Source organism: Saimiri boliviensis, chromosome 9 (genome assembly GCF_048565385.1).
Source record: "Saimiri boliviensis isolate mSaiBol1 chromosome 9, mSaiBol1.pri, whole genome shotgun sequence".
In the NCBI taxonomy this organism is placed as follows: domain Eukaryota; kingdom Metazoa; phylum Chordata; class Mammalia; order Primates; family Cebidae; genus Saimiri; species Saimiri boliviensis.
The window spans coordinates 72,131,127-72,155,915 of NC_133457.1; the positions used below are offsets into that span (position 1 = coordinate 72,131,127).

The window sequence follows — 24,789 nt, forward strand, 5'->3', positions numbered from 1 at the left end:
GTCAGAAATGCTCATTTGACGTGGAGATTTACAGCATGCCTGCAGCTTTTTTTCTTCTTTTTAATTTAATTGTTTTGAATTATCTAGTTTCCTTTTTCTCTATGTCTTTGTATGTGACACTCTTTGACGTAAAACTCTTATTGCGATGGGGGTCTCCTTCTTGTCCTGTGTTTGTGAATTTTCTCCATTGCTTGGATATAGATGTTTATTGACATGCTTGCACAGCCTGACTGGGTCTTTGGCCAACATCAGCACTTTTATTTCCAAATCACTTCTAAGAGAGTGTAACTGTCTTAAGACAGTTACAAAATCTTAAGACAGTTACACACTCTTATTTTTTAATTTTTTTGAGATGGAGTCTTGCTCTGTCTCCAGGCTGGAGTGCAGTGGCACAATCTTGGCTCACTGCAACCTCTGCCTCCTGGGTTCAAGCGATTCTTCCGCCTCAGCCTCCCGAGTAGCTGGGACCACAGGCACATGCCACCACGCCCAGCTAATTTTTTTTGTATTTTTAATAGAGATAGGGTTTCCACCTCGGCCTCCCAAAGTGCTGGGATTACAGGCGTGAGCCACCACACTCAGCCTACTCTCTTAGATTTCTTTAAAATTAAAATCCTTCTTACTGGTATACTAGATTTACACTTTTTTTTTTTTTTTTTTTTGAGACGGAGTTTCGGAGTTTTGCTCTCGTTACCCAGGCTGGAGTGCAATGGCGCGATCTCGGCTCACCGCAACCTCCGCCTCCTGGGTTCAGGCAATTCTCCTGCCTCAGCCTCCTGAGTAGCTGGGATTACAGGCACGCGCCACCATGCCCAGCTAATTTTTTGTATTTTTAGTAGAGACGAGGTTTCACCATGTTGACCAGGATGGTCTCGATCTCTTGACCTCGTGATCCACCCGCCTCGGCCTCCCAAAGTGCTGGGATTACAGGCGTGAGCCACCACACCCAGCCTACTCTCTTAGATTTCTTTAAAATTAAAATCCTTCTTACTGGTATACTAGATTTACACTTTTTTTTTTTTTTTGAGACGGAGTTTCGGAGTTTTGCTCTCGTTACCCAGGCTGGAGTGCAATGGCGCGATCTCGGCTCACCGCAACCTCCGCCTCCTGGGTTCAGGCAATTCTCCTGCCTCAGCCTCCTGAGTAGCTGGGATTACAGGCACGCGCCACCATGCCCAGCTAATTTTTTGTATTTTTAGTAGAGACGAGGTTTCACCATGTTGACCAGGATGGTCTTGATCTCTTGACATCGTGATCCACCCGCCTCGGCCTCCCAAAGTGCTGGGATTACAGGCATGAGCCACCACGCCCGGCTACACTTTGTTTTTTTTTCTTAGGTTTATACTTTTACAAAATTAACTTACTCCTAGCAATAGGACTAAAATTTAGTCAGATAAAACCATAAATGTTTTAAACCACTCTTTATTCATGTATTACATATTTGATAATACAGTTACTTCCACTGGATTTCTTAGAAGATATCATTGCGATTCTTTCTGGGAAATCAGCCTGACCTTCAGAAAAAATCTTCAGGCTGGGCACAGTGGCTCATGCCTGTGATCTCAGCACTTTGGGCAGCCAAGGTGGGAATATTGCTTGAGCCCAGGAGTTCAAGAACAGCCTAGGCAACAAAGAGAGACACTGTGTCTACACAAAATAAAAAATTAGCCAGACATGGTGACATGTGCCTGTGGTCCCAGCTACACAGGAGCCTGAGGCAAGAAGATTGCTTGAATACAGGTGGTTGAGGCCGTAGTGAGCTGTTTCCACTGCTGCATACTGTGTTTCTATCACTATCTGCCTGGGTGACAGAACAAGACTCTTTAAAAAAAAAAAGATTTTCAATACTCAAATTTTTTTTTTTTAGACAGAGTCTCACTCTATTGCCCAAGTTGGAGGGCAGTGGTGCAGTCTTGGCTCACTGCAACCTCCGCCTCCCTGGTTCAAGTGAGTCTCCTCCCTCAGCCTCCCAAGTAGCTGGGATTAGAGGTGCCTGCCAGCATGCCTGGCTGATTTTTGTATTTTTAGTTAAGATGGGGTTTCCCCATTTTGGCCAGGCTGGTCTCAAACTCCTGACCTCAAATGATCCACCCTCCTTGGCTTCCCAAAATGCTGGGATTACAGGTGTGAGCCACCATGCCTGGCCAATACTCAAATTTTAAGTCATGGAAGATAGGTGTGGTGGCTCATGCCTGTAATCCCAGCACTTTGGGAGGCTGAGATGGGAGGATTGCTTGAACCCAGGAGTTCGAGACCAACCAGGGCAACATAGCAAGACCACGTCTCTATTTTTTTTTTAATTAATGAAAATTTTTAAAATGTCACAGAAGATAAAATGGTCTAAACCACCAGACAACTAAAGAAATAATAAAATAGTTCTGTTTAAAATCATATTTTATAATTCTTAAAGGAATTATATTGACCATTTTACTGAAGCTTAGAGGTTAAGCAAATCAGCCATTTAAGACTCTCTCTCTCTTTTTAAATTAATTAATTAATTATTTTAAAGATGGGATTACAGGCATGCCACCATGCCTAGCTAATTTTTTTGTATTTTTAGTAGAGATGGGGTTTCACCATTTTGACCAGGCTGGTCTAGAACTCCTGACATCATGATCTGCCTGCCTTGGCCTCCCAAAGTGCTGGGATTACAGGCATGAGCCACTGCACCTGACCCAGATGTTTTCTTTATTGTTATAAAACATGCCTGGGTGAGAGAGAGACAGAGGCAGAGGCAGAGACAGACAGGGAAAGATAGAGACAGTGACAGAGAGGCAGACAGAGAGAGACAGTGGCAGAGAGGCAGACAGAGGCAGAGACAGAGAAACAGAGAGAGATGGAGAGAGACAGAAAGAGGCCTAGAATTTTCTGTGTGATGCTGGCCAGGGTTGTTTCTCCTCCAGTCAATTCCTCTAAACCCCCAGACTCCTTCTAAGAGAACCTATCCTTGGCCTCTTCTCAGACTGAACTTCAGTGAGTGGGCTGGCCCCTGCCAACTGAGCCCAACTGTGCACGGGAGATCTTCCAGGAATTTGGGACTTGCAGGCTCTGGTTTGGAAGTGCTGCTCATGAATGCCCACAGGGGCCAGGCCAGCCTCTAGGCAAGCCACGTAGGCTGGGGGGGGCGCAGAAGTGGTGTGGGCTGAGGCAGACCCTCGAGGGGATGACCCAGAGGAAACCTGGGCACCAGGCCAAGCCAATCAGGTCTGCAGGCAATACCGCAGGGCTCCTGGTCTGTGTGCTCAGCACATTCCTCTTCTGTTGCACGAACTCTTGAAAGGGCGAGTGAGGTAAAGCCATGATCATGAAGAACGGGAGTCTGCAGAGGGAAGAGTGAGTCTGAAGGGCAAGCGAGAGGGAGGAACCTGTAGGTCAGGAGAGGTACAGTGGACTCAACTGTGTCCCTCCAAAACTTACACACTGAAGCCCCAATCCCTAATGTCACTGTATCTGGACATAGAGTCTTCAAAGAGATAATTAAAGATGAACGAGGTCCTAAGGGTGGAGCCCAATCCAATAGGAATAGTTGTCTTTATAGGAAGAGGAAGAGGTGCCAGGGATGGGTGTGCACAGGGAAAGGACCAAGCAGAGAAAGAGTGAGAAGTCAGCTGTTGGCAAGCCAAAGCAAGAGGCTCAGGGAAACCTTGACCTTGGGTGCCCACACCTTGATCTTGAACTCCCGGCCTCCAGCACTGTGAGAAACACATTCCTGTTATTTAAGCTACCCAGTCTGTGTATTTTGTCCTGGCAGCCCAAACAGACTCATGCAAGAAGTAATGGTTGTGATGTCTTTGCAGGCCCTGGTTCAGTTTTACCATTCAGTCAAACATTTGAGCAGTATTGAGTGCCGTAGGGCAGGCGTCCCCAAACTATGGCCCTCGGGCCGCATGCGGCCCCCTGAGGCCATTTATTCAGCCCCCGCAGCACATCAGGAAGGGGCACCTCTTTCACTGGTGGTCAGTGAGAGGAGCACAGTATGTGACAGCCCTCCAATGGTCTGAGGGACAGTGAACTGGCCCCCTGTGTAAAAAGTCTGGGGACGCCTGCTGTAGGGTGTCCTAGGCACTGAGCCTATAGCAGGGAAACAAAGGGGTCCAGACTTGCTCTCGTGGAGCTCACAGGCTCAAAGGATGTAGCCACGTCATGGGACCTTTCAGTAGATTCCCTGTGCTATTAAAGCTTCCATGTGTGCATGTGATTCAGGCTCCCATGATTTTTGGCCTAGACAACAGCACAGAGGCCCTAGACCACCTCTGGATGTATGTACAGCAGGCCCTTGCAGCCTGGTCTTTCACCTACTGGAGTGCAATATAAACCCTCTTCAGATGCCAGAACCAAATGAGGGTTCTGGGTGCTCAAGAGCTTGACCACAGGCAATGCTTTTTTTTTTTTTTTTTTTTTTTTGGCAGAGTCTTGCACTGTCGCCCAAGCTGGAGTGCAGTGGCACCATCTTGGTTCACTGCAACCTCCACCTCCCAAATTCAAGCAATTCTCATGCCTCAGCTTCCCGAGTAGCTGGGACTACAAGCATGTGCCACCATACCCAACTAATTTTTGTAGTTTTAGAAAAGACAGTTTCAGCATGTTGGCCAGGGTGGTCTTGAACTCCTGGCCTCAAAGGATTCACCTGCCTCAGCCTCCCAAAGTGCTAGAATTACAGATGCAAGCCACTGTGCCCACCCCATATCTGCTTTTAAAGGGGAATTTTATTCTAAGTCAGAAAATTCCAGTGTAGAAGAAAAATAATCCCATAGCAAGAGCATCGTATTTCCCTTTATTTCTCAATTACCTCTTCTACCATTTTTCTCTATGAAAGATCCTTAGATTGATTTTCAAAATGAACTTTCTTCTGTCAACAGCATTTTGACTGAAGATGGTAAGTATGACTTCTATTTTGACTTACAGTAAAAACCCTCAGCCAACCTCTATTAGCTAGCTGACTGTTAATACCTAATATTTTCACCAAGCAAAAAGGCTATCCTCAAAAAGAAAATAGACTCTACTGTAAAATTAATCAAATGAAATAAAGTGACGCCATCAAATGCTGACAAGGATGCAGAGGACAGAAACTTACTGGTTGCTGGTGGGGAATACAAAACAGTGTAGCCGCTTTGGAAAACCATTTGGCATTGTCTTCTTCAGTTAAACAGACAGAGATGCCAATGACCCCTCATACTAGCATCCACTTTTCTATTCAAAGTGAATAGAACTTACTTTCAAATGAACAAAAACCTGTATGGAAATGTTTCTAGGAGCTCTATTTGTTTTATTTTTTCCTTTATCTTTTCTTTTTAGTGACATGGTCTCACTCTGTCACCTAGGCTGGAGTAAAGTGGTGTAATCACAGCTCACTGCACCCTTGACCCCCTGGGCTCAAGCCATCCTCCCGCTTCAACCTCCTGAGTAGAGTAGCTGGCACCTCAAGTATGTGCCACTATGCTTGGCTAATTTTTTTTTTTTTTTTTTTGAGATGGAGTTTTGCTCTTGTTACCCAGGCTGGAGCGCAATGGCACGATCTCGGCTCACCGCAACCTCCGCCTCCTGGGTTCAGGCAATTCTCCTGCCTCGGCCTCCTGAGTAACTGGGATTACAGGCACGCGCCACCATGCCCAGCTAATTTTTTGTATTTTTAGTAGAGACGGGGTTTCACCATGTTGACCAGGATGGTCTCGATCTCTTGACCTCGTGATCCACTCGCCTCGGCCTCCCAAAGTGCTGGGATTACAGGCTTGAGCCACCATGCCCAGCCTATGCTTGGCTAATCTTTAAAATTTTATTGTAGAGATAAGGTCTTGCTGTGTTGCCCAGACTGGTCTCAAACACCTTGTTTTGAGCAATACCTGTAATCCCAGCTTCCCAAAGTGCTGGGATTACAGGTATGAGCCACCACTCCCAGTCTAGTAGTTCTGTTCATAATTACCAAAAGGAATGAGCTACTGATAACACACAACGACATGGATGAATCTTAGATTCACTTTGCTAAGTGAAAGAAGCCAAACCTCAGGCCAAAGTGGTGGCTTACGCCTGTAATCCCAGCATTTTGGGAAGCCAAGGTGGGCGGATCACAAGGTCAGGAGATCGAGACCATCCTGGCCAAAATGGTGAAACCCCATCTCCACTACAAGTACAAAAATTAGCTGGGCGTGGTGACACATGCTTGTAGTCCCAGCTACTCAGAAGGCTGAGGCAGGAGAAACGCTTGAACCCAGGAGGCGGAGGTTGCAGTGAGCCGAGATCGCACGACAGAGCAAAACTATGTCTCAAAAAAAAAAGAGAAAAGAAGCCAAACCCCAAAGTCTACATATGGTGTAAGTCATCCATATGACCTTTTAGGAAAGGCAACACTGCATGGACAGAAGACACAACAATGGTCGCCAGGGACTTGGGGGAGGGGAGCAGTTAATTTCACAGGGACACACAGCACAACTGTGTCCATTTTCACACTGCTAATGAAGACTGGGAAGAAAAAGAAGTTTAATTGGATGTACAGTTCCACATGGCTGGGGAGGCCTCAGAATCATGGCAGGAGGTGAAAGGCATTTTGGTTTTTTGTTTGTTTGTTTGTTTTTGAGACGGAGTCTTGCTCTGTCACCTGGTTGGAGTGCAATTGTGCGATCTCGGCTCACTGCAACCTCCGCCTCCCAGGTTCAAGTGATTATTTTGCCTCAGCCTCCTGAGTAGCTGGGATTATGGGTACGCACCAGCACACCCAGCTAATTTTTGTGTTTTTGGTAGAGACAGGGTTTCACCATGTTGGCCAGGATGGTCTCAATCTCCTCACCTTGTGATCTGCCCACCTCAGCCTCCCAAAGTGCTGGGATTATAGGCATGAGCCACCGCGCTCAGCCAAAAGGCACTTTATACACAGTGGCAGCAAGAGAAAATGAGGAAGATGCAAAAGCAGAAACCCCTGATAAAACCATCAGATCTCATGAGACTTATTCACGACCACGAGAACAGTATAGGGGAAACCACCCCCACGATTCAAATTATCTCCCACCGGGCCTCTCCCACAATATATGGCAACTATGGAAGTACAAATTCAACATGAGATCTGGGTGGGGACACAGCCAAACCATACCAGCGACTTTCAAAGTAATGGAACTTTACCTATGGTACCAGGGTAGTGGATATATGGTGATCTACACAATTGTCAATTTTATACTTTATTTTTTCATACTGCATGAACTTTAGTGCATGCATATTAAAAAATAATTAGCCAGCATATTAAAGACCTAATATGGCCGGGCGCGGTGGCTCAAGCCTGTAATCCCAGCACTTTGGGAGGCTGAGGCGGGTGGATCACGAGGGCAAGAGATCGAGACCATCCTGGTCAACATGGTGAAACCCTGTCCCTACTAAAAAAATACAAAAAATTAGCTGGGCATGGTGGCACATGCCTGTAATCCCAGCTACTCAGGAGGCTGAGGCAGGAGAATTGCCTGAACCCAGGAGGCGGAGGTTGCGGTGAGCCGAGATCGCGCCATTGCACTCCAGCCTGGGTAACAAGATCGAAACTCCGTCTCAAAAAAAAAAAAAAAAAAAAAAGACCTAATATGGAAAACAGACTGTGATAAATGAATCTAACCTTATTCTAGATGTATGATTATAACCTTACTGAAGGGGCTGAGGGAAAAGGAGCTGACCTAAATAATTTTGAAAGCTTGTATTTGAAAGCCTTACAGAAACTGTAAGGCTTAAAAACTGTATTAAACACTGTACTCTAGTTTATAAATTTGTTTCTCACAGGCTATGGGTTAAAAGTTCTGAAAGGAGGCCAGGTGCGGTGGCTCACGCCTGTAATCCCAGCACTTTGGGAGGCTGAGGCGGGCAGATCACCTGAGGTAGGGAGTTCGAGACCAGCCTGACCAACATGGAAAAATCCTGTCTCTACTAAAAATACAAAATTAGCCAGGCATGGTGGCACATGCCTATAATTCCAGCTACTTTGGAGTCTGAGACAGGAGAATCGTTTGTACCTGGGAGGTAGAAGTTTTGGTGAGCCAAGAACATGCCACTGGACTCCAGCCTGGGCAAAAAGAGCGAAACTCTATCTCAAAAAAAAAAAAAAAAAAAATCTGAAAGTAGACTGGGCACAGTGGCTCACATCTGTAATCCCAGCACTTTGGGAGGCTGAGGTGGGTGGATTGCTCGAGCCCAGGAGTGGAAAACCAGCTTGGGCAACATGTGTGATCCCATCTCTACAAAAACTATAAAAATAAGCTGGGTATGATGGCGCATACATGTGGTCCCAGCTACTCAGGAGGCTAAGGTGGGAGGATCGCTTGAGCCTGAGGAGGTTGAGGCTGCAGTGAGCCAAGATTGTGTGACTGCACTCCACCCTGGGTGACAGAGTGAGGCCCTGTCTCAAAAATAGCAAAAACAAATTCTGAAAGTATTACAAAGAAGTAAGTGGGGAATGCTGGTATGAAGCCTAGGGTATTGGATTTGTTTTGGAGACATCAGCATGAACTCAGATTTAGTTTAATTGGTAGATAGGTAGGTTGGTAGATAGATGGTAGATGGCAGATAGAGGATAGACAGATAAACAGGTAGGTAGGGAGCAGACATTTATAAATATGTGTGTATACCTGAGTCAACAAATCTGTATATTTCCTGAGTCTGTGCACTGACAGGGCCGAGAAACACTGACACCTCCAATAGCAGTGAACACACGCTCACACAGATCTTGGTTTCTAAATACAATTCGCCAACAAAAAGAAGCAGGGCTTCTTGGAGACCTGGCTTGATACTAGGGCTGGGGCTGGAAAAATGTGAGAGAAGCCTGGAACATAGTATGGTGCTCACAACTATGGAAGTACTCCAAAAGCAAAATACTCAGGCACGCTGAGGGGCACAGGAGCTGAGCTGAAAGAGCCACCGATAGCCAACGCTGGAACAATGGGAGCAATGAAATAACATAGCATTAGATTATAACTTAGAATAGGAAATAAAAATATAGGAGTCCATACTGATATAAATGATTTGATTGAATCAATAAAGAGGAGATAAGAAATAGATCCTCCTGATAAATAATTCTAAATAATATATGTAGATACTTCCCCCACAGGAGGTGGAATTTAATCCTGCTTTTCTTGACTGTGGGCTGGAATGGACTTAGTAACTTGCTCCTAAAGAACAGAGTATGGGTCGGGTGCGGTGGCTTATGCCTATAATCCCAGCACTTTGGGAGGCCAAAGCGGGTAGATCACTTGAGGCCAGAAGTTTGATTCCAGTCTGGGTAACATGGCAAAACCCCATCTCTACAAAAAATACAAAAGTTAGCTGGGCATGATGGCAACTCCCTGTAGTCCCAGCTATTTGGGAGGCTGAGGTGGGAGGATCACCTGAGCTCGGGAAGTCAAAGCTTCAGTGAGCTGAGATTGCATCACTGCACATCAGCCTGGGTGATAGAGGAGACCGTGTCAAAAACAAACAAATAACAAAAAACAAAGCAGAACAAAAAACTCAGAATATGAAGAGAAAAATTTGAAACTGCAGTGAGGAAACCTGGCAGACAACACCTGAACCAGGTGATCAAGATTAACATCACATGGATGTCAGGTACCCCTTACATGATGGGATGACAAAGGCACTTCACTTCTGTGTGTTCTTCCCAAAAGTCTCTAACACCAGTCTAATAATGAGAAGACATCAGACAAACCCAAAGTAAGGGACATCCTATGAAATGCCTGACCAATGCTCCTCATTACTGTTAATGTCGTGAAAAAGGAAGAGTTGAAACTGTCACAGAGCAGAGGAAACTAAGAAGACACACTGAGTAAATGCCACATGGGATCCAGGAACACTGGTGAAATCCAGCTGAAGTCTGGAACTTAGCTGATAGGTTGTGTCATTAGTGGTTAATTCCCCGGTTCTGGTCATTGTACTGTTGTTATGTAGGATTTTAGCATTAAGGGAGAGTGAACGGGGGTGCATGGAGCTCTCTATACTATTTGGTACCTAGCCTATGCATCTAAAAATGTTCCAAATAAAACTTACATGTTTTATTTGGAAATAAAATAAAAGGAAAATAACATAGAATTTACTGAAAGAATCAGATATACTCAGCTAGGCACCATGGCCCACACCTGTAATCCCAGCATTTTGGGAGGCCAAGGTGGGCGGATCATCTGAGGTCAAGAGTTTGAGCCCAGCCTGGCAAACATGGCAAAACCCCGTCTCTACTAAAAATACAAAAATTAGCCGGGCCTGGTGGCATGTGCCTGTAGTCTCAGCTACTAATGAGGCTAAGGCACAAGAATTGCTTGAATCTGGGAGGTGAATGTTGCAGTGAGCCAAGATTGTGCCACTGTACTCCGGCCTGGGCAACACAGTGAGATTCTGTCTCTTTTTTTTCTTTTTTTTGTTTGATTTGAGACTCTGTCTCAAAAAAAAAAAAAAAAAAAAAAAAAGAATCAGATATACTCAGACTGAGTTAAACTGGGTATATCTGAGTTATCAAAGCTTTTTAAAGACAATGAAGCAACAATATCCGCAAATGAATATATTTTCAAATGTTCTGAAATGAGCATTTAGCAATGACTCCTGAGGAAGCTTTAAGTACTTGAATGTGGCAAATCTTCTCTAAAGGCTGAAGTTCTCTGTTGTCACCTGATTGCTGTTATTTTAATTGAACTATGGGAGATGAATGTGAACTAACAACACTATAAAACAAATGCAGGATCTTGTGGCCACTTGTTAACACAGCCATCTGCAGGCTACTGGCATTTCTCAACTCCCAGCATCACACTGGAATTCACAGATGCCAATTTCATGACGGGTTATTTATGAAAAATTAAGACGTCTACATCATAGATGTCTATATCACACCCCCATTAATTGAAACCACTGCCAGAAACATAAAATCAACACTAGCATTCAATAAAATAAGGAACCCTTACTCTTTATCAGGCTTTCTATAATACTAGGTGTTGTGGGGGATATAAAGATATAAAACTCATCATTCCTGACTGTGGCAGTTTACAATCTCATTGGTACTCAAACAAGTAGGACCTACCAGTGGAACCTTAGATAGTGTCATAAGACTTAATAGACCAGAATGAATGGTCTAAGGCAGAACAGGACTCCTTATTCAATAGATGGGGTAAACTGAAGTTGCTCTGGGGGTCTTCTCAGAAAAGGACAGATTTGAGCACGGCCTTGATGAATTAACAGATTCAAGTCAATGGAAAGGAGGCATGGTGTATTTAAAACACCAAGGCAGGAGTGCCAGGGGCTCTCCCCAGAGTCAGCAAGCCCCTGGTTTTGCTAGACGCAGGGCTTGTGGGATATAATGGGAGAAGTTGGGAAGGTGGGGGCTGAGATTTCAGTGAGGAAGGCTGGATGAGGGTTAGTGAATCTGGATTTCTCTGTCTAGTTAGTGTGGAGTCACCAAAGGCCTTGGGGAAAGGAGGAGTGATCAAAGCAGGTTTTCAGAAAGATGAAGCTCATTTTATCACAGCAGATAGAAAGTCTACAGGAGAAACATTTGGGAGGCAGCAAGGCACAGCATTTCCGTTGCTCAGGCTGGAGTGCAGTGGTGCAGTCTCGGCTTACTGAAGCCTTGACTTCCCAGGCTCAGGTGATCCTCCGACCTCAGCCTCCCAAGTAGTTGGGACTGCAGGTGGTCACCACCATGCCCAGCTAATTTTTGTATTTTTTGTAGTAATGGGGGTTTTGCCCCATTAGCCAGGCTGGACTCAAACTCCTGGCCTGAAGTGATTTGCCCGCCTCGACCTCCCAAAGTGCTGGAATTACAGGTATATGCCACTGTGCCCAGCCCTTGGGAGGCATTTCTGATTTTCATTTTCTTTACCTCTTACTTCACTATTTAGTTTGTAGCTAAATTCCACTACTTCCTTTTACATGCCAGCCGTATCTGCTCTGTGGGACACTTTTCCCACTAGCTCTGGTCCCTTCCTGCCTCTTTTTCCAGCTGAGTTTCCTACAGGCATCTTAACCTGCCATTGCCTTCTTCTGTCTTCATTATTTGATGTCTGTCCCCAGCCACACAGCGCTGGATTTTCCCACTTCTCTCCGGCTGCTAAGACCTTCTGAAGCGTTTAGAGCAATGCCCCACAGTACTGGCTCTCACGTTCAGGGAGGAGGCTCAGTTTTGCAGGCAGAGAACTGTGCAGGTGCCCCAGGACAGCAGCAGGCAAGGAACAAGATGGGCTTACTTGGCAGCCTGCTTTAAACCATCTGAGAAAAAGGCGTTTATTACTATGAGTCTTAAAATAAAATAAGAGACAGAGCATTCTTTTTTTCTCTCTCTTTTTTTGAGACAGGGTCTTGTTCTGTCACCCAAGCTGGAGTGCAGTGGCATGATTATAGCTCAGTGCAGCCTCAGACTCCTGGGCTGAAGTGATTCTCCAACCTCAGCCTCCCAAAGTGCTGGGATTATAGGTGTCAGCCACTGTATCTGGCCTACAATATCTTTTATATCTTTTTTTTTTTTTTTTTGAGACGGAGTTTCGCTCTTTTTACCCAGGCTGGAGTGCAATGGCACGATCTCGGCTCACCGCAACCTCTGCTTCCTGGGTTCAGGCAATTCTCCTGCCTCAGCCTCCAGAGTAGCTGGGATTACAGGCACGCGCCACCATGCCCAGCTGATTTTTTGTATTTTTAGTAGAGACGGGGTTTCACCATGTTGACCAGGATGGTCTCGATCTCTTGACCTCGTGATCCACCCGCCTCGGCCTCCCAAAGTGCTGGGATTACAGGCGTGAGCCACCGCGCCCGGCCTACAATATCTTAAGATTAAAATATTAGTTTGTGAACAGGAGCTCCAAAACAGACAAAAAAAAAAAAAAAAAAAAAAAAAAAAAACCAGCATGGGATGAAAGGAAAGCAGCAGACCTGAGGAAAGAAACTGAAGACCAAAGCCAGATTATTATAAGAGAAGTCAGTAATTAAAAACTGCAACACTTAAGTTGAAAATAGAGAGGCAAAACTAGAAGCAAGAGGATGGCCAGGAGACTGTTACACAGGCTAAAGGTGGAGGTGAGTGGCTTGGAATGGCCATGTGATGCCGGAAGGATCTGGCACTGACAAGAAAAGGGGAGGGGCGTTAGTGGGAAACTGGTAAAATCTGACTAAGGTCTTTAGTTAATAGTAATGTACTGATGTTAAATTCCTGGTTTTGATAACTACACCATTATACCATTGTCAAAAACATGGCTATTTAAGATGATGATATTTACAGGAACCTGAGTGAGAAGTATGTGGAACCTCTCTTTTCTGCTTTTCCAAGTTTCCTGTAAAGATAATATTAATTCAAAAGAAAAAGTTTTTAAAAACAAAAGCCATCAGGATGTGATGATGTATTAACTGTAGGATATGAGAGAGTCAAGATTGACTCAAAGGTTTTTTCCTGAACAATTGTGGTGTTAGGACAGCCTCTAGTTTTCGTCCACAGTTCCTGGCACATGACTCCCATAGCCCTTGCTACAGTCCTTTGCTGTAAAGTTGTAGGAATTGGGCCTCAGGAACAGGCCTCTGACTTTTTCCTGCCTTTCTGATTGTGGGTTTTAAGACTCTCCCATGAGAGGGTCTCACCCCACTCCCTGGGAGAAGGAATGCTGACATTGTGAAGCTTCCATAAAAACCCAAGAGGACAGGGTTCAGTGAACTTCTGGGTAGCTGAACAGTGGAGATTCCTGGAGGGTGGCACCCAGGGAGGTATGGAAGCTCTCCTCCTTCCTCCAAACCTTGCCCTATGTGTCTCTTCATCTGTGTCCTTTACAGTATCCATTATAATAAACCAGTGGGCCAGGTGTGGTGGCTCACACCTTTAAATCCAGCACTTTGGGAGGCCAAGGCAGGCAGATCGCCTGATGTCAGGAATTCAAGACTAGCTTGGCCAATATGACGAAGCCCTGTCTCTAATAAAAATACAAAAACCTAGCCGGGTGTGGTGACACGTGCCTGTAGAGCCAGCTACTTGGGAGGCTGAGGCAGGACAATCGCTTGAACCCAGTAGACAGAAGTTGCAGTGAGCTGAGATCATGCCACTGCACTCCAGCCTGGGCAACAGAGCAAGACTCCGACTCAAAAATAAATAAATAAAAATAAACCAGTGAACATAAGCGTTTCTCTGAGTTCTGTGAGACACTCCAGCAAATTAACTGAAACTAAAGATGGGGTCTTGGGAACTCCAACCTGAAGCTGATCTGTCAGAAGTTCTGTGGAGGTCTGGACTTGTGACTGGTATGTGTGGGGAGTCTTGGGGACTGAGTCCTCACCCTGTGGAACCCTGTCACTATTCTAGGAAGATAGTGGCAGAATTGAATTACAGGACACCCAGCTGGTGTCTGCTGCCTGGTGTGTGACACATTTAGTCATAGGTCTTCTGTGTTGATTGTTGTTACTGTGTGAGAGTAGAGAGAGAATCTTCCTTACACAACAATAGAATCAGAATGTCTGAAGGTAGGCCACAGGCACTGGTATTTTTAATTTTTAAGGCGTCAAAGTGGAGAATTCCTAGTTTCCCTGTTTCTCTCTGATGAAGGCTCATTTAAATTCGGTACACTCAACTGGACATGGTGTCTCATGCCTGCAATCTCAGTACTTTGGGAAGCCAAGGTAAGACGATCGTTTGAACCCAGGAGTTCACAGCCTGGGCAATGTAGTGAGACCCCCAGGAGTTCACAGCCTGGGCAATGTAGTGAGACCCCCAGGGCAATGTAGTGAGACCCCCATCTCTAAAAAATAATAAGTTAGCCAAGTGTGGTGGTGCACCTCTAGTGCAGCTACTTGGGAGGCTGGGGTGGGAGGATCACCTAAGCCCAGGAAATCAAGGCTGCAGTGAGCTGTGATCACACCACCACATTCCAGCCTGGGTGACCAACTGAGACCCTGTCTCAAGAAATAAAATAACTAAATTCAGTACAGTCCTGTGCAATGGGTAATTTTTACATTTCTATTTTGCAGATGAGGAGACTGAGATCACAGATGTTACATGACTGGCTTATCCAGAAACAGCTAATAAGCAGCACATGATTAACATCTTTTGACACCAAATTCATTCTCCAGCTAGTAAGTGGGAGCCCATGCAGAGCATCAGGAGCACTGAAGACATTCTTCACAATGGCAGCCCCTATGGCTCTGAGCACCCCTGGGGGTCCAGGGTTATAAACTGGAGTCATCAGGGCCTTGGCTGCACATCCCACAGGGACCATCTTTGCACGGTGTGCCCTGACATTGTGCCTGCCCCTCACTGGTTGGAACAGGTCATGGGCATAGCAAAAGACATCTGGGTGCATTCAGCAGGTCAGGAAAACCTCCCAGCCCAGAACACGCTGTGAGTGCCTCTGAACTATTCACTGTGCTTGCCTTTCACTCTGTGTGGGGTTTACCACTTGCAGGCACTCAGAAATCTCAACTATCCTTGGAAACTCCATTTCCCCTAGAGCATGTCTTTCATCCAGCTTCCTCCTTACCCCAATCATTTTGCCTCTGATCCTCACATCCTCTAAAGTGGAGTTGCTACAAAATATATGCACTTTCCTCATGCTAGAGTGCACTGTAGCTCATTTTGTAATTTCAATGTATTTATAACTCTCTGACTTTTTTTCTTTGTTTTTGAGATGGAGTCTCACTCTGTCACCCAGGCTAGAGTGCAATGGCATGGCTCACTGCAAGCTCTGCCTCCTAAGTTCAAGCGATTCTCGTGCCTCAGCCTCCTGAGTACCACACCCGGCTAATTTTTGTATTTTTAGTAGAGATGGGATTTCACTATGTTGGCCTGACCTCATGATCCACCCACCATGGCCTCCCAAAGTGCTGAGATTACAGGCGTGAGCCACCATGCCCAGCCCTCTCTGACATTTTGTATGTGTTTTTGTTTTGTTTTGTTTTTTAAGGGAAGGGGAGGGGAGGGGCATATTTATGTTTGTGTTTCTATTTTTTTGGAAACAGAGTTTTGCTCTGTTGCCCAAGCTGGAATCTAGTGACGTGATCTCAGCTCCCTGCAACCTCTGACTCCCAGGTTCATGCAATTCTCGTGCCTTAGCCTCCCGAGTAGCTGGGAGTACAGGCACGCACTACAACAACTGGCTATTTTTTTTGTATTTCAGTAGATACTGGGTTTCACCATGTTGGCCAGGCTGGTCTCAAACTCCTGACCTCAGGCTATCTGCCCATGGCAACTTCCCAAAGTATTGGGATTACAGATGTGGCCACAGATCCTTGCTGTATTTACATTTTGTTTTGTTTGTTGAGACGGAGTTTCGTTCTTGTTGCCCAGGCTGGAGTGCAATGGAGTGATCTTGGCTCACTGCAACCACTGCCTCCTGGGTTCAAGCGATTCTCCTGCCTCAGCCTCCCAAGTAGCTGGGCTACTAGGCATGCACCACTATGCCCAGCTACTCCTGTATTTTTAGTAGAGACAGGGTTTCTCCATGTTGTTCAGGCTAGTCTCAAACTCCCAACCTCAGGTGATCCACCCGCCTTGGCTTCCCAAAGTGCTGGGATTACAGGCGTGAGCCACTGTGCCCGGCCGAGGATTTACGTTTTTAAATTGTCTTCTAGGTAAACTCCATAAGGGGCAGGGATTTTTTGCCCCCATGTTGGCAGCCCCTAGGACAATGCCTGGCCCTAGTAGGTGCTCGATACATATATACAGGTTGAATATCCCGAGATACTTGGCAGCAGAAGCATTTAGGAATATTTACATTATACAAATTGAGCATCCCTAATCTGAAAATCCAAAATTAGAAATGCTCCAGTGAGGCCAGGCGAGGGTGGCTCATGCCTGTAATCCCAACACTATGGGAGGCCAAGGTGGGAGGATCACTGGAGGCCAGAAATTACAGACCAGCCTGGGCAACATGGTGAAACCTCCTCTCTATAAAAAATACAAAAATTAGCCAGAGGCGGGGCCTGGTGGCTCATGCCTGCAATCCCAGCACTTTGGGAAACTGAGGCAGGTGAATTCCTTGAGTCCAGGAGTTCGAGTCCAGCCTGGGCAACACAGTGAGACTCTGTCTATATTAAACATACAAAATTAGCAGACATGGTGGCAGGTGCCTGCAGTCCCAACTACTGGGGGTTGGGGAGCTGCGGCGGGACGAGCGCCATAGCTGAGAAAGTTGAGGCTGTAGTGAGCAGTAACCACGCCACTGCATCAGGGCAACAGGAGTGACAGCCCTTCTTAAAGAAAAAGAAGAAAAAAGAAGTGCTCCCATGAGCATTTCTTTTGAACGTCATGTCACCGCTCAAAACTTTCAGACTTTGAAGCATTTCGGATTTCAGATGTTTGGATTAGGGATGCTCAATCTATATGGATTTAATATGTAGTGGAGAGGTGAGGGCCTAGATTTTAAGTCGCGGTTTCCTCAGTGGTGGGTTTGGGGTATTACCCCTGCCTGGCCCACCTCCAGGCTTGTTTCCAGAAGATGCTACCCCGAGAGCTGCGAACCGCCAAGCCCCGCAGCACAGACAGCCTCGACAGGGACCCGCGAGGTCAGCTTCGTGGCGTGGGTTACCCCAGGTTCCAAACTGGCCCGAGCCACCCTGAGAGTTGCGGGCGCGGCCTTGTCCCCTCCCCGCCCCGCCCCGCCCCGCCGCGCCCCGCCCCGCCCCGCCGCGCCCCGCCCCGCCCCGCCATCCCGGGCCCCGCCCCGCCCTGCCCCGCCCCCTCTCCCGTTCGCTCTCCCCGCCCCCCGCTCGCCCGCTGCGCCTGGACATCGAGGGGGCGGCGCCTGGGGGCCGGGAGGAGCGAGGCTTAGCGGCCTCCAGACACAAAGAGCGGCCTGCGGGACCGGGTGGGCCGCTCCCTGTCTCCGCGCGGGCGGACGGCGGAGGCACCTCCCAGGTGAGCTGGGCCCGGGCGTCCAGCGTGACCGTTCAGGCGGCGGGCGGGGTCGAGAGTCCGCGGGCCTCCCCTTCCTCGCGGCCCGTGCCTCGGTTTCCAGAGCCGACTCCGGGAGCGCGGCCTCGGAGGCTCCTCGCAGTGCGGGGCGCAGGCTCGGCGCGTCTGCCTGGGTGCCCGCTTTTCCGGTTGCCCTCGAGGGCAGGGCGGGGGTCACGCCCTAAAATACGGCGCTCGTGGGGCCGAGGACTTGAAAACCTGGTTTCCCGACGGCGGCGGCGCCTGCGCGGTGGGAACAAGGTCCGGGGTCCTGCACAGCCCGTAGGCTTGGCTGGGGAGTGCGGCCTTGGCCAGGGCCCACGCGGGGCTGAGCTCTGCCGTCTGCCCCGCGCGGGCTGTTTTCTCCTGTCCCGTCGAGGCCCAGGATTTCCTCCTGTCCTTGTGGCTGTGGGTCCCCACAGAGCGTGTCCCGCATTTGTGGCCCTTGGGACAGTTCATTGAAAGGTTGGAGAAGTCTGTTGGAGTTTTATCCCTGGTACTCGTTTTGCAGAATCGTCCCTTTCCTCCCGCCTGTGCGTGCAGTCACACACCCCGCTTGGGAGTCTGACCGTGTTGGATGTTTCACACTTAGATCATCCTGGGTACTGATGCTCCACTGTTAGGAGCTCTGTGTAGGGCTGTATGTTCGCACAGGACTCAAGTGAGGATGGGTGGCCACGTTTCTTTCTGCTCTTTGAGATTAGGTCAAGCCCTGGAACTAGGGAGGAAGTTCAGGAAGAGACCCATGAAGATGAAGTGATTTTCAGGGTCAGTAGTAAGAGGGGTCATGATTGATGGTAAGTTTCTTCTTAGAGGCCTTTGCTGACTTCCAGGTTTTTCATACTGGATTTAAAATGCTTATAAAAGCAGAGGGGTTTTTTTGTTTGTTTGTTTGTTTGTTTGTTTGTTTGTTTTTGAGACCAAGTTTCCCTTTTGTTGCCCAGGCTGGAGTGCAGTGGCGCGACCTCGGCTCACTGCAGCTTCTGCCTTGCGGGTTCAAGTAATTCTCCTGCCTCAGCCTTCCAAGTAGCTGGAACTACAGGCACGCACCATCATGGCCGGCTAATTTTTGTATTTTTTAGAAGAGTTGGGGGTTTTACCATGTTGGTTAGGCTGGTCTCAAATTCCTGACCTTCAGGTGATCCCCCTGCTTCGGCCTCCCAAAGTGCTGGGATTATAGGCGTGAGCCACCATGCCTGGCCAAGTTTTAATTCTTTTAAATTTTATTTTACTTCAAGTTCTGGGATACATGTGCAGAATGTTCAAGGTTGTTACATAGGTATACATTTGCCATGATGGTTTGCTGTAAAACCCGTCATCTAGGTTTTAAGCCCCACATGCATTAGGTACTTGTTATAATGCTCTCCTTTCCCTTCTCCTTCCCCCACAGGCCCGTGTGTGAGGTATGTGATGTTCCTCTCCCTGTGTCCATATGTTCTCATTGTTCAAATCCCACTTGTGAGTGAGAACGTGCGGTGTTTGGTTTTCTGTTCCTGTGTGTGTTTGCTGAGAATGATGGCTTCCAGCTTTATCCATGTCCCTGCAAAGGACATGAACTCATTCTTTTTTATGGCTACACAGTATTCCATGGTGTATATGTGCCGCATTTTCTTTATCCAGTCTTATCATTGATGGGCATTTCGGTTGGTTCCAAGTCTTTGCTATTGTAAATAGTGCTGCAGTGAACACACGTGTACATGTTTCTTTGTAGTAGAATAATTTATAATCTTTTGGGTATATACCCAGTAATGGGATTGCTGGGTCAAATGGTATTTCTGGTTCTAGGTCCTTGAGGAATTGCCACATTGTCTTCCACAATGGTTGAAGTAATTTACACTGCCACCAACAGTGTAAAAGCATTCCTGTTTCTCCACATCCTCTCCAGCATCTGTTGTTTCCTGACTTTTTAATAATTGCCATTCTAACTGGCACAAGGTGGTATCTCATTATGGTTTTGATTTGCATTTCTCTAATGACCAGTGAGGATGAGCTTTTTTTCATATTTGTTGGCTGCATAAATATCTTCTTTTGAGAAGCATCTGTTCATATCCTTTGCCCACTTTTTGATGGGTTTCACCACGTTGGTCAGGATGATCTCGATCTCTTGACCTCGTGATCCATGTCTTAGCCTCCCAATCTTTTTAACAATTTTGTAAGATGACACATGGGGCATTTGAGACTTAGGGCATGTGACCGAGGCCCTGTGAACACATTCTTTCCACAGTGGACATTTACCTGTGGATCTTTTGTGTGTGTGTGTGTGTGTGTGTGAGAGAGAGAGAGAGAGAGAGAGAGAGAGAGAGAGAGAGAGATGGATGGAGTCTTATTTTATCACCCAGGTTGGACTGCAGTGGCATGATCTTGCCTCACTGAAACCTCTGCTTCCCGAGTTCAAGTGATTCTTCTGCCTCCGCCCCCTGAGTAGCTGGGATTACAGGTGGCCACCACCACACCCAGCTAATTTTTCTGTTTTTAGTAGAGATGGAGTTTCACCATGTTGCGCAGGCTGGCCTCCAATTCTTGACCTCAAATGATGCACCTGCCTCCCACCTCCCAAAGTGGTGGGATTACAGGCGTGAGCCACTGTGCCTAGTCTACCTTTGGATCTTGCCCCGAGCAGGTAGCTGCTAGATAGCTTTCCACTTTTCTGGTAGAAGACAGATTTGGAAGCAGGAAGCAAAAACAGGAGCAGTTTCTTGGCCTCACACCTGAACTGGAACAAGGCATGGCTTCCTGGCTGCATTTAATAGCGCCCTCCATCCTGGAAGGCATTTCCAGTGCTGCGGCCACTTTGCTCTTCCATTTTTTTGGTTATTCTCTAAGTAGTTGAGTGGCAGTTGCTGTAACTGGAGTCTAGGTTTGAGTTTAGCTTACTTCTTGGCTTCAAGTGCAGATTAGGAATTCAGACTCAAGGCCAAGAGATTTGGTTACTCACAAGCAGGAGGCCAAAACTTTGGGTCAGACTCTACCTGGAGCTATTTGGAAGGAGGCTTTCCTTCTCCCACCCTTGGGGTAACCTTGAGCCTCCAGGATTCTGATTGTTATTGTTTGTGAATTGACAGAGAATTTTCTGGGACAGAGGAGTCTTTTGGAGCATGGCTTGTATTTTCATCGTTTTTTGACCTAGGTTCAAGCATACATCTGGCACTGCCTGGTTGTACTCTCCTCTCTGAACACAGATTTATCTTTCCTGGGATTTGTGCAGGATTATGGAGCCTTCCGTCATCCTCCAAGTGAGGCGACCTGTTTCCCCCAAGACTGTTGTATAGTAGCCTCCCTGGAGTCAAAGTCATTCGTTAGTTTCTGAAATTGCAGAGCTCTCTAGGTACCTCTGATACAATCAAGTTTGAGAAGCTCTAGGCTATACCGGTTTTTGTGCATTGGTTGTTACTTTGTATCATAAGGGGTAATCCACACAATTTTTTGTGATGTGACACACATCCTCTTACAACCTTATTTTTGGATCTACTTTGTTGAGTAAAGTAATGATTTGGGTTTGTTGGAGTTTCTGAGTGGTCAGAGAGGGCAATTGTTCTTCAAAATCTCTCGGTTTTTAAGCCTCTGGTAAATAATTTTACATTTGTAGAGTATATCAGTTAGGATATCTTAGCTACTAATGATGGAAAACTCAACTCAGTCTGGCTGAAGCACACAGGGAGGTCACAGAAGACCTCAAGATGGGCTGCTCCATGGCTGAAGTGGCCCTGAGGGACCCAGGTGGCTCCTCTTATGCACATAGCCTCTCACATCCGTGGGGTGAGGGAGCTTGGCTTCCTTGGCTTTTGTGCCTCTGAAGAACGAGGAGTGACACCTGGTGCCCTCAGCCAGGGTAGTGGAGTCTGGAGCCATTTGAACCAGTCACCAGGAGGCCTCCCACAGGCTGTCTCCAGAGGCAGGGTGGTGTGGGGGGCGGGAAGGACAGGCTTTGGTTGCCCGATCCATGGGTGCTGTGTGAGCCTCACCACACAGGTAGCGTGTCACCTCTGCCCAGTCCCCGTGCGTGACTTGTGCACTGGTTGTGGCTGCCAGAAATGGAGCTGAGGTCTCTTGGTGTTTTGTTTTGTTTTTTAATTTTGAATGAGGATTCAGTAGGTGCCCGGCACGGTTCTGTGTTTTTGGTAAATTCTTTCACTGAGTGCTCACAGCAGGCGGGCTGGGGCATGCTGTTGTCCCCATCTCACACGCAGGGAGTGTGAGGGTCAGAGAGTTTAATAACATGCTCAAGGTCACATGGAGATCAGGTGTGCTGGGGTATGGACAGGCTCTGCAAATTCCATTCCCCCACTGTGCCGAGTTGCCTCCCAGCACTGGGTTTCCAGCATCCCTTACCGCCTCCGAGGGACTAAATCATTTCTTTACCTTAACAAGAAAATGATGTGTTTAAAGTGCTAGAGAAAAGCTGTGACTTACGTGATGCTGTCTATACATGCCGATTGAGAATCAGTATGAGGATTGTTAACTCAAAGTCCATTTTTATTTTTACTATGTTTTAGAGACAGGGTTCCACTGTGTTGCCTGGCTTGACTTGAACTAGATTCAAGCATTTCACACCTCACCCTCCCAAGTAGCTGGTACTACAGGTGTGTGTATGACTCCGTTTTTATTTTATTTTATTTTTCTTGAGCTTTACTGCTTGATCAAATAACATTTTTAAGCAAGAGTATTGAAGACTTAATGAATTGTACTTTGCCTTTTGTGAGCCTGGTGTGCATGTGTGCACCCATGGAAATAACATTTCAGGGCTGGGCGAAGTGGCTCACACCTGTAATCCCAGCACTTTGGCAGGCCAAGGTGAGCAGAGCATTTGAGGTCAGGAATTTAAGACCAGCCCGGCCCCATAGTGAAACCCCGTCTCTACCAAAAATACAAAAATTAGCTGGGCGTGGTGAGGCATGCCCGTGATCCCAGCTACTCCAGAGGCATAGGTTGCAGTGAGCCAAGATCACACCACTGGACTCCAGCCTGGGTGACAGAGCGAGACTCTCTCTCAAAAAACAAAACAAAACAAAACAAAACCAAAATCACACCTGTAATCCCAGCACTTTGGGAGGTTGTGGTGGGTGGATCACCTGAGGTTGGGAGTTCAAGACCAGCCTGATCAACATGGAGAAACTCCCTCTCTACTAAAAATACAAAATTATCTGGGCCTGGGGCACATGCCTGTAATCCTAGCTCCTTGGGAAGCTGAGGCAGGAGAATTGCTTGAACTTGGGAGGCGGAGGTTGCAGTGAGCCAAGATCAGGCCACTGCACTCCAGCCTGGGCAACAAGCAAAACGCCATCTCAGGGGAAAAAAAAGGAAAAGAAAATATTTCAGAAAAATAAATCTGTTGCTAGGATTGGGACAATAATAAGCCTGAGCCTCTGCTGGCCCCACACAAAGAGGGGTGGTGGGCTCCCCCTGTCAGGATGAACCTCACAGGAGCTCCATTCACACAGAGGACCTCAGGGTTCCCCTTTGGGTCACAAGTGGTGTCAGACCCTAAACATGAGAACCAGCATCAGTAATACAATGAAACATTCACTGACTTGGAGTTTTATTAGTTTCAAGGGCATAGGAATATAGTAAACAGTTATCAGTTATTTAAAAATCAACAGGGAGAGTCTGCTCAATGCAGATTTTGAGCAGGTTGTCCAAACCCCAGAGGGGGAGCTCCTTATATGTGGAAAGTCTCTTCCTGTCCTGTACTCAGGCGACCTGAAGAGGGACATGTTGGACTGTCTGGCCACCAGGCCTTGGGGCTTCCAGCTATGCTTGGGAGGAGGGCAAAACTAGGCATCCAGAAGCAGGCAGCATGCCAGGTCTGCAACGCGGAAGAGGGGGCAGGGCCTTGAACAGACTTGGGGATGAGTGTCTCCATGTGGACCAGTGAGTAAAACTGAGCACCCACTGTCCTGGGATGACCACCAGGGATTCCGGAGGGAGGGCTGCAGCCTGGCCAGTTAGCTCCCTGCTTTAGTTGAGGGCGTCACTGCTCTCCAAGGCCCCAGATGAAGGCAAGTGACAGACTGAGATTCTCCTTGACTTCAGGCAGGGACAGAAACATGGAGGCCCAATTTTGGAACCTCACAGTCTGTGTTAATGGCCTGTACTGATTTCTGGTAGGTTTCCTCAGGAAACTGTGTCAAGCAGGATGTTTGCAGGGCAGGTCTGAAATGGACACAGTCCACAGCCTACATAGTTCAACACCAGCTGGGCCTGGCTGTGTGTCAAAAGTTTTAAATGTAGTTTTTGTTGTTGTTGTTGTTGTTGTTGTTTGAGACAGAGTCTCCCTGTCACCCAGGCTGGAGTGCAGTGGCACAATCTCAGCTCACTGCAACCTCTGCCTCCCAGGTTCAAACTAATTCTCCTGCCTCGGTCTCCTCGGTAGCTGGGATTTCAGGTGCCCACCACCACGCCTGGCTAATTTTTTGTATTTTTAGCAGAGACAGGATTTCATCATCATAGCCAGGCTGGTCTTGAACTCCTGACCTCGTGATCCACCTGCCTCAGCCTCCCAAAGTGCTGGGATTACAGGCGTGAGCCACCTGGCCAGTTAAATGTAGTTGATAGTGTATACTGTTGCACAGCTTTAAAACTAAGCAATTCTTAATACCTCTTAAATTCTTACTGAATTTTTATTATTTCCAACTGTACACACAAAATAAGACTCTTATAATTGTACATTTTTACCACTTAAAATTCTCAGGTTGGGTACAGTGGTTCATGCTTGTAATCCCAGAACTTTGGGAGGCTGAGACGGGAATTGAGCTCAGGGGTTCAAGACCAATTTGGGCAATGTACTGAAACCCCATATCTATCAAAAAAAAAAATTTGAAAAATTAGCTCGGCCTGGTGTCATGTGCCTGTAGTCCCAGCTACTTGAGAAGCTGAGGTAGGAGGATCACTTGAACACAGGAAGTGGAGGATGCAGTGAGTAGAGATGCATCACTGTA

At 47.1% G+C, this 24,789-nt stretch overlaps 1 protein-coding gene across 5 annotated transcripts in view; it reads left to right on the forward strand.

The window, feature by feature from the left end:
* The window catches only part of NINL (ninein like), a 177,398-nt gene that overhangs the window by 15,015 nt on the left and 137,594 nt on the right, over positions 1–24,789 (forward strand). For 4 of the 5 annotated variants that reach the window (XM_074406142.1, XM_074406143.1, XM_074406144.1 and 1 more), the window contains exon 1: positions 17,664–17,818. The exons of the other annotated variant lie outside the window; for it this stretch is intronic. The gene's annotated coding sequence lies outside the window, so the exon portion shown is untranslated. Of the gene's footprint in view, positions 1–17,663; positions 17,819–24,789 lie in introns of those variants that run through there. 5 annotated transcript variants of the gene reach the window in all.